This window comes from Monodelphis domestica, chromosome 3 (genome assembly GCF_027887165.1).
Source record: "Monodelphis domestica isolate mMonDom1 chromosome 3, mMonDom1.pri, whole genome shotgun sequence".
Classification (NCBI taxonomy): domain Eukaryota; kingdom Metazoa; phylum Chordata; class Mammalia; order Didelphimorphia; family Didelphidae; genus Monodelphis; species Monodelphis domestica.
This window is the reverse complement of record NC_077229.1, coordinates 121234402-121241741: the sequence shown is the minus strand read 5'-3', so window position 1 is coordinate 121241741 and position 7340 is coordinate 121234402.

Sequence of the window (7340 nt, the reverse complement as noted above, 5' to 3'; positions counted from 1 at the left end):
TTCTCAGATGTAACTCTGAAGGTTTCCTCTAGGGTTCTAGAAAAGCAGCTAGAGAAGCAGCTTGCTGTGTGTCCTTTCTTCCCTTGAGGAACTTCATGTTCTCTGACTGGTCTGGTATCTCTCTTACTCCTACCCAGTGATAAAGATTCAGTTTTTTCCATCTAGTTAAGTCTGTGATGATAAGGTGATTCAGATACAACCTAGACTGTATTTCTGATATGACAATTGTTCTGAAATTTCACCTACCACTGTAAGTCTGTGTCTGAGAACTTGACAAAAAAGGTGGTTTGGAAAGATATTATGATTGCTTTTGACTCTGTATGCCAGAGTTTGGTCTCCCAGCTCTGTAAGTTGGGAACAGTGGTGGTCCCCTTAGACTTGGTTCAACAGACTCAAGAAAAAACTGAATTATAATACTCAAACTCTGGTGAGATAGTCTGAATGCTTCTGCTCTCAGAAACATCTCTGGGCAACTGAGGAACTATAAAACAAGCCCTACCTCTCTCTGGATTCTAGCACATAATTGCCAAGCCTTGTCTGTACACAACCTTGCAGACTCTAAGGTCATGGCAGAAATCAGGAAGCTCCTGTCCTTTGACCACCATGTGCACCTGGCTATTCCACTGGTGTTGACTAGTGACTGTGGGAAAGGAGCAAGGGACTTTGTGAATGTTTAAGTGCTATCTAAATGTCAGTTACTAATTATTATTAATGTTGTTATTAGTTTTCATTCACTAGACTTCCAGGATGATGATTTCAATCTCAGTCTTTCACTATGCTCTTGCTGAGCTGAAGCCATGTTTATAGAGTAGTTTATATAGCAGAGGTGTACTGGTGAATGTTTAACAGCTGGGCTCCTTAGGGGAAAAATATGCACGGACACTTTTAACTTTAGTCTGCATTATTAGCACTTTCTTAAGACTAGAAATCAACAGAAAAATAAACCAAGTAATCCTTGATTTGTAGCAATTACAGATTTCTGAGATGTAAATGTTCCCACTGAAAATTTAATCAGTTATTATAAGCTGGTTAGAGCTGGTTCCAGTACAACCCTGGAAGGGAGGCACTGGATTAGGAGTCAGAATTCCTGAGTTCTCATTCTTACATTTATTGGCCTCATGGATTACACACACATACACAAACACATATACATGCATGTGTGTATGCATGTATTCACACACATAAGAACATACACACATATATATATATGTATGTTTCCCATTATCACCACCAAAAAAGGTTACTTTGAGGTTCAAATGATGCTTGTAAAATGCTTTGTAAGCTGTAAATAATTATATTAAAATGTGATTTTTTTTGCCCCCTACATTTTATTTTACTTATATATATATATATATATATATATATATATATAATTATTTATTATACATTTTATCCCCCACTTCCATTTCAAACTTTTACCTGCTTTGGATTTCTTAACACCACTCTCCATTTTGTTGAACAAAGTTTGGACCCTCTGACATTGGCCTTGGCCTGTTTATATGAACTTTATGCTATTCCTGACCTCTTCTACTTCCCATGACTTTTAAAGTTATCTTGTCTGTTGGACTCATAGTATCATCTTGTCCCTGACTATATTTATTTATCCCCTGACCTTCAACCTGTTACTGATGGGCATATTTTATTTCTGTCAAACATGAATATGTATCATTGTAACATTTACATTCTTCTTTTATCTTATCAGTGTTCATGTTGCTATCCATAGTATGTTGAAGATATATAGTAGACTTGAAGTATACATTTTTTTAAATTGTATTTTTCTTTTTTGTTTCTATTTGCATAGCCTGGAATGCACTCCCTCCTCAGTTTCAGAGCTCAGTAGGCCCCTCCACTGTCAAGAGTTCTTTGGTTTTCCCTCAGTTGTTTAATACTCTTGCATTAAATTGTGCTATTGTATTATATTTAGCTGTGAACATGTTACAACCATCAGCAGAATCTAAGAATATTGGCTTTGGAATCAGGATGTCTGCCAGATTTGGAGTCAGCACACAATAGATTCTTGTGAGGGCAAGGGACCACCAGTTCAGTTTCCAGTCCAGCTGGATTAATTTTTTTGTCATTCTGGGAAACAATTATCCTGTCAACTGCTTCTGTGAATACTGAAACCTCAGCTAGTGAAGTTTCAGAAAAGAGAGTTTTTTCCACCAAAGAAGTCCTTCTTACCCATAAATGGATCAACATAAAAACTTACGTGATTCTATTTATGGAAATTTTATTAAGGAAGAAGATGTCAGACAAATAATAGTTATTTTTACTGTCTCCATAAGACCATGACTAAGACACATATATAATACTTGAGAGATGTGAGAGATCTTAGGGACTCTATAGACAAGAGATAGGAATAAGATCAGTTTTCTTTAGACTTTATATCCTCAGAGATTTCTTTACCAGACTTTTTTGATTCTCACATTAGAAATTAATTTATTGGATAATAGAATCCAGAATGATCTTGATGTAGTAGAACAATAGACTAAATTTAACAAAATCAAGTAGGGATAAATATAAAATCTTATACTTGTTTTTAAAAAAGAAAGTTCTATTAATACAGAATGGGGTAGGGAAGTGGTATAGTTTGATAATAGCTTATGTATAAAGGATCTGAGAGTTTTAGTGATCTGCAAGCTCAATAAGAATTAACATTGTAATATCAGAGAAAAATCTTATGCAATGTTGGGCTTTATTAATGGGAAATACGGTATATATTGAGTGAGAAAAGTGGTGATCTAATGACTGTCTGTACTGATTAATCCAGAACTGCAAAATGGTAAACTGTTGTAGGCACCATATTTTAAGAGGAATTTAAAAATTAGAGAATATTCTGAAGTGGCTAACCAGGAAGATGAGACAAATGAAAATTATATCATATGAAGATTATTGGAAGGAAGTGAGCATTTTCACCCTATAAAAAGTGCTTAATGGGGACATTACTCTTTAAAAATATATGAAGGGCTATTATGTAATAGAAGGATTACACTGATTTTGTAAAGCTTCAGGAAACAATTAAGATTAGTTTCCAATCGGATGTCTTATAGACAATCTTAAACTCAATATGTTCAAAACTGAACTCATTATCTTTTCCCCAAAACCCTGCTCTCCAATTCCAAACTTCCTATTATTGTCAGGGACACTATCATTCTCACGGTCACTTAGGCTTATAACCTAGGTGTCATCCTCCTTTCCCTATTCTCCTTTACTTCCCTATATCCAAGACAGACTTTGAATCAATATAAGGAAGAGCTTCCTAACAACTGAAGTTGTCTAACAATAGAATAGTCTGACTATAGATGATGAGTTCTTTAAGACTGGAAGAATTTAAATAGAAACTGAATGAAACTTTCCCTTTGAAGTCATCATTGATGAAAATTAAGCTTCAAGTTTATACTATAATAGTTTTGGGTAAGGGAACTAGGAGTGCTTAGCTTGAATAAATGAAGATTTAAGAGGGGATATAATACTAATAACAACAACAATAATAATAATACTAACAACAACAACAACAATAATAATGACAGCTAGCATTTTTATAATGCTTTAAAGTTTACAAAGCACTTGACAAGAATAATCTCATTTGAACTTCTCAAAAACCCTAGGGGGGGAGATGCTGAAGTGGGATCTATGCTCAGCACTTTAGCCACAGTATTACCTCACTGCAGAAGACATAATGGTTTCCAAAGATTAGAAGGATATTAGGAGAAAGAGAGATTAAGCTTGTTCTTCTTGGCTCTAGAGGGGCAGGTAGGTGGTACAGTAGAGTCAAGGAGATCTGAGTTTAATCCAGCCTCAGATACTTATTAGTTGTATGATCCTGAGCAAGTCACTTAAGCCCTATTTGCCTCAATTTTTCATCTGTAAAATGGGGACTCACTGGAGGAGAAATGGCAAACCACTCCAGTATCTTTGCCAAGAAAACATGGTGGACCTAAGAGCAGTGAATAAAAGTTACAATTTAGGCTTGATGAAGGGAAGCTGTGTGTGTGTGTGTGTGTGTGTGTGTGTGTGTGTGTGTGTGTGTGTGTGTATCTTCTTAACAATTAGAACTATCCAGATATGGAATGGGCTGTAGTAGTGAGGGCAAACCTATGGCACATGTGCCAAAAAGGGCACACAGAGCCCTCTCTGTGGGCATGCCTGCAGTTGCCCCACCAGAGTTCATTACTAGAAAGCCAGAGTGACTCAGAAGGAGCTGCTGCCCTCCCCCTCTTCATACACCTGAAGATATTCCTCACTTTTGCCACCCCTCTGTCCTACAGCCAATGAGAGTTCTTCCTCATTCCCCTGTCTGGGGTAAGGTGGGGGAGGGGGAATACTGGGGTAGGGGGCATGGCATGGCACTTGGTCTGGGGGTGGGTGGGCACAGCACTTGGCCTGGTAGGGGTTGGGGAGTGGGACCTGGCACTCCATCTCTAAAAGATTTGCTATCACTGGACTATAGCAAGAGGAAGAGGGTAAATCCTCATTTGAGGTTTTTAAGCAAAGAGTAGGTCTATTCATTAGGATTGATGTCAGAATTCTTGTTCAGGAATGGGTTGGGCTAGATAACTTCTGAGATGACTTCTAACTCAGAGACTTCTGGGTATTTGTGGTTGCCAGGATGTTGGGGGTTAAAGAGAGAGAGGGAGAGAGAGAGAGTAAATAATTTTCCTGTTTATCATCTTATTACGTCTAGTGCCTAATACAATTTATTATGTATATTAAGTGTTTAATTAATTTCCTTTGACAGAATCAATGAATCTATTCTTACTGGCTCCAATTGACCTCAGGCAATATAGGCAGCTGGGTGGTACAATAGAAAGAACACTAAATGTGGTATATGTTGGTGATGGAATACTATTGTGTTCAAAGGAATAATAAAGTGGAGGAATTCCATGGAGACTGGAACAACCTCCAGGAAGTGATGCAGAGCGAGAGGAGCAGAACCAGGAGAACATTGTACATAGAGACTGATACACTGTGGTACATTCAAATGTAATGGACTTTAGTGTCAATGCAATGTCCCTGAACAATCTGCAGGGATCTAGGAGAAAAAACACTATCCACAAGCAGAGGACAAACTGGGAGTAAAAACACCGATGAAAAGCAACTGCTTGACTACAGGGGTTGAGGGGATATGACTGAGGAGAGACTCTAAATGAATACCCTAATACAAATACCAACAACATGGAAATGGGTTCGAATCAAGGACACATGTGATAGCCAGTAGAATTGTGTGTCGGCTATTAGAGAGGTTGGGGGGGGGGGAGGAAGAGAAAATGATCTTTGTCTCCAATGAATAATGTTTGGAAATGACCAAATAAAGTAATGTTAGAAAGAAAGAAAGAAAGAAAGAAAGAAAGAAAGAAAGAAAGAAAGAAAGAAAGAAAGAAAGAAAGAAAGAAAGAAAGAAAGAAAGAAAGAAAGAACATTAAAGCTAGACTCAAAAAGACCTGAGTTCAAATCTTGCCTCAGATACCAGCCATGTGATACTGGGCAAGCATCTTAACTTCTATATGCCTCAGTTTTCACATCTGTAAAATGAGGGGAATAACAGCATCTAACTTCAAGAATGCCATGATATAAAATTAGATAATATTTGTAAAACATTTAGCACAGTACTTGGTATAGTAGGTGCTTAAAAATGCTTATTCCCCCTTCCCTGGGATGTCAGAGAAGTAAAAGCTGTTGCTTTGAATGCTATATACATCAGGAAATTGGGAGTACCTGCAAAAACAAATCCTAGGGCAGTGACAGATCCCACTCATTGTTAGTGGTTGACATGGAATATTTGGAGGATTCAGTTTACTGATACCAACCAACATCTCTTTCTTAAGCTTCAGGCCTACTTTGCCAGCTACCTACTGGACATTTTGACCTGGATATCCCAATGGCATTTAAACTCAACATGTCCAAAATAAATCTCATTACCTTTCCTTCTGAACCCATCCCTCTTTAAAACTTTCATACTTTTTGGGGCAGCTAGGTGGTTCAATGGATTGAAAGCCAGTGTCAAAGAAAGGAAGCCCTGGATTCAAATGTGGTCGCAGATATTTCCTAGTCATGTGCAAGTCATTTAACCCCCATTAACTCTTCTGCTTTGGAACCAATATACAGAATTGAGTCTAAGATGAAAGTTAAGGGTTAAAAAACCCCAAACCCTTCACATTTTTTTCAGGGGTATCATGATCCTTCCAGTTACTCCAGTTCATAATCTTAGTGTCTTCCTTTCTTCTTCTTTCTCTCTCACTTCACATATTGAACCAGTTGCCAAATCTTGTCATTTCCAACTCTACAGTGTGTGTCATATATGTCCCCTTCTTTGTTCTAACATGGTCACCACCCTAGTACAGGCTTCTTTCATATCTTTCCTGAACTATTGTAATGGCCTTCTGGACTCAGGTGTATCCTTTTTCCAGTCCATCCCTCACATACCTGCCAAAATGATTTTCCTAAAATAAAGGCAGTGACTCCGTACTACCTCTAAAATTAAATGTAAAGTCCTGTTTGTCACTGAAAGCTCTTCATATCCTGGACCCTGTGAATCTTAAAAATTCTCAGACCCTACTTCATAAGATCTGGTTAAGACCATTCCCCACTTTAAACAATGAAGGGACTTAGATCAGGAATGTGAGACCTCTACTCCACCCCTACTTAAGCATACTTTAGGGGAAGAAACTCCTTGCTGAACAATGAAAAATACTTAAACCCATACTTATAGTAAGGCAAAAGTTCTTAAGCTATGCCTATTTTTAGATCTAATACAAAAAAGGGTGCTAAGTTCCTATAAAGGTCAGACAACTTGTGAATTTACAAGGAACAAAGAGGTGAGAAACTTACTCAGAGGTTTTTTCAGGTGTAAAAGTTTAGTCTACTCAGGTGTGAATTAAGAATGGTCTGCCCTTTGGAAAATGTCTACTGTAATTGGTAGATGTGAGAACTTAGGGGAGGTGACATAGGAGAAAATTCCCTTTAAAAGGAGATGAAAAGCTGAGAGAGGAGGCTTTCTCTTGGGACTCTCTCGGGACTGTCTCAGAAGTACTCTCTCTCGGGACTCTCTTGGGGAAGGTCAGAAGAATCTTTCTCTGGAGATGGAGCTGGCTGAACTGGTGTCTCTCTGAACACTAGAATCTTGCTTGGGACAAATCTTGTGGTGAGTGGATTGAAGACTGACTGATCTCTCTCTCTTAAGGCTGGTCTAAGCTGGCCTAGCCTTTTTTTCTCATTATTCCCTTTTTCTCTCTCTCTCTCTCTCTTTCTTTAATTCCTCATTTGTATTAATTAAAATCTCTATAAAACCTAGCTGACTTGGGTATATTTAATATTTGGGAATTTTTCCCTGGCAACCACCT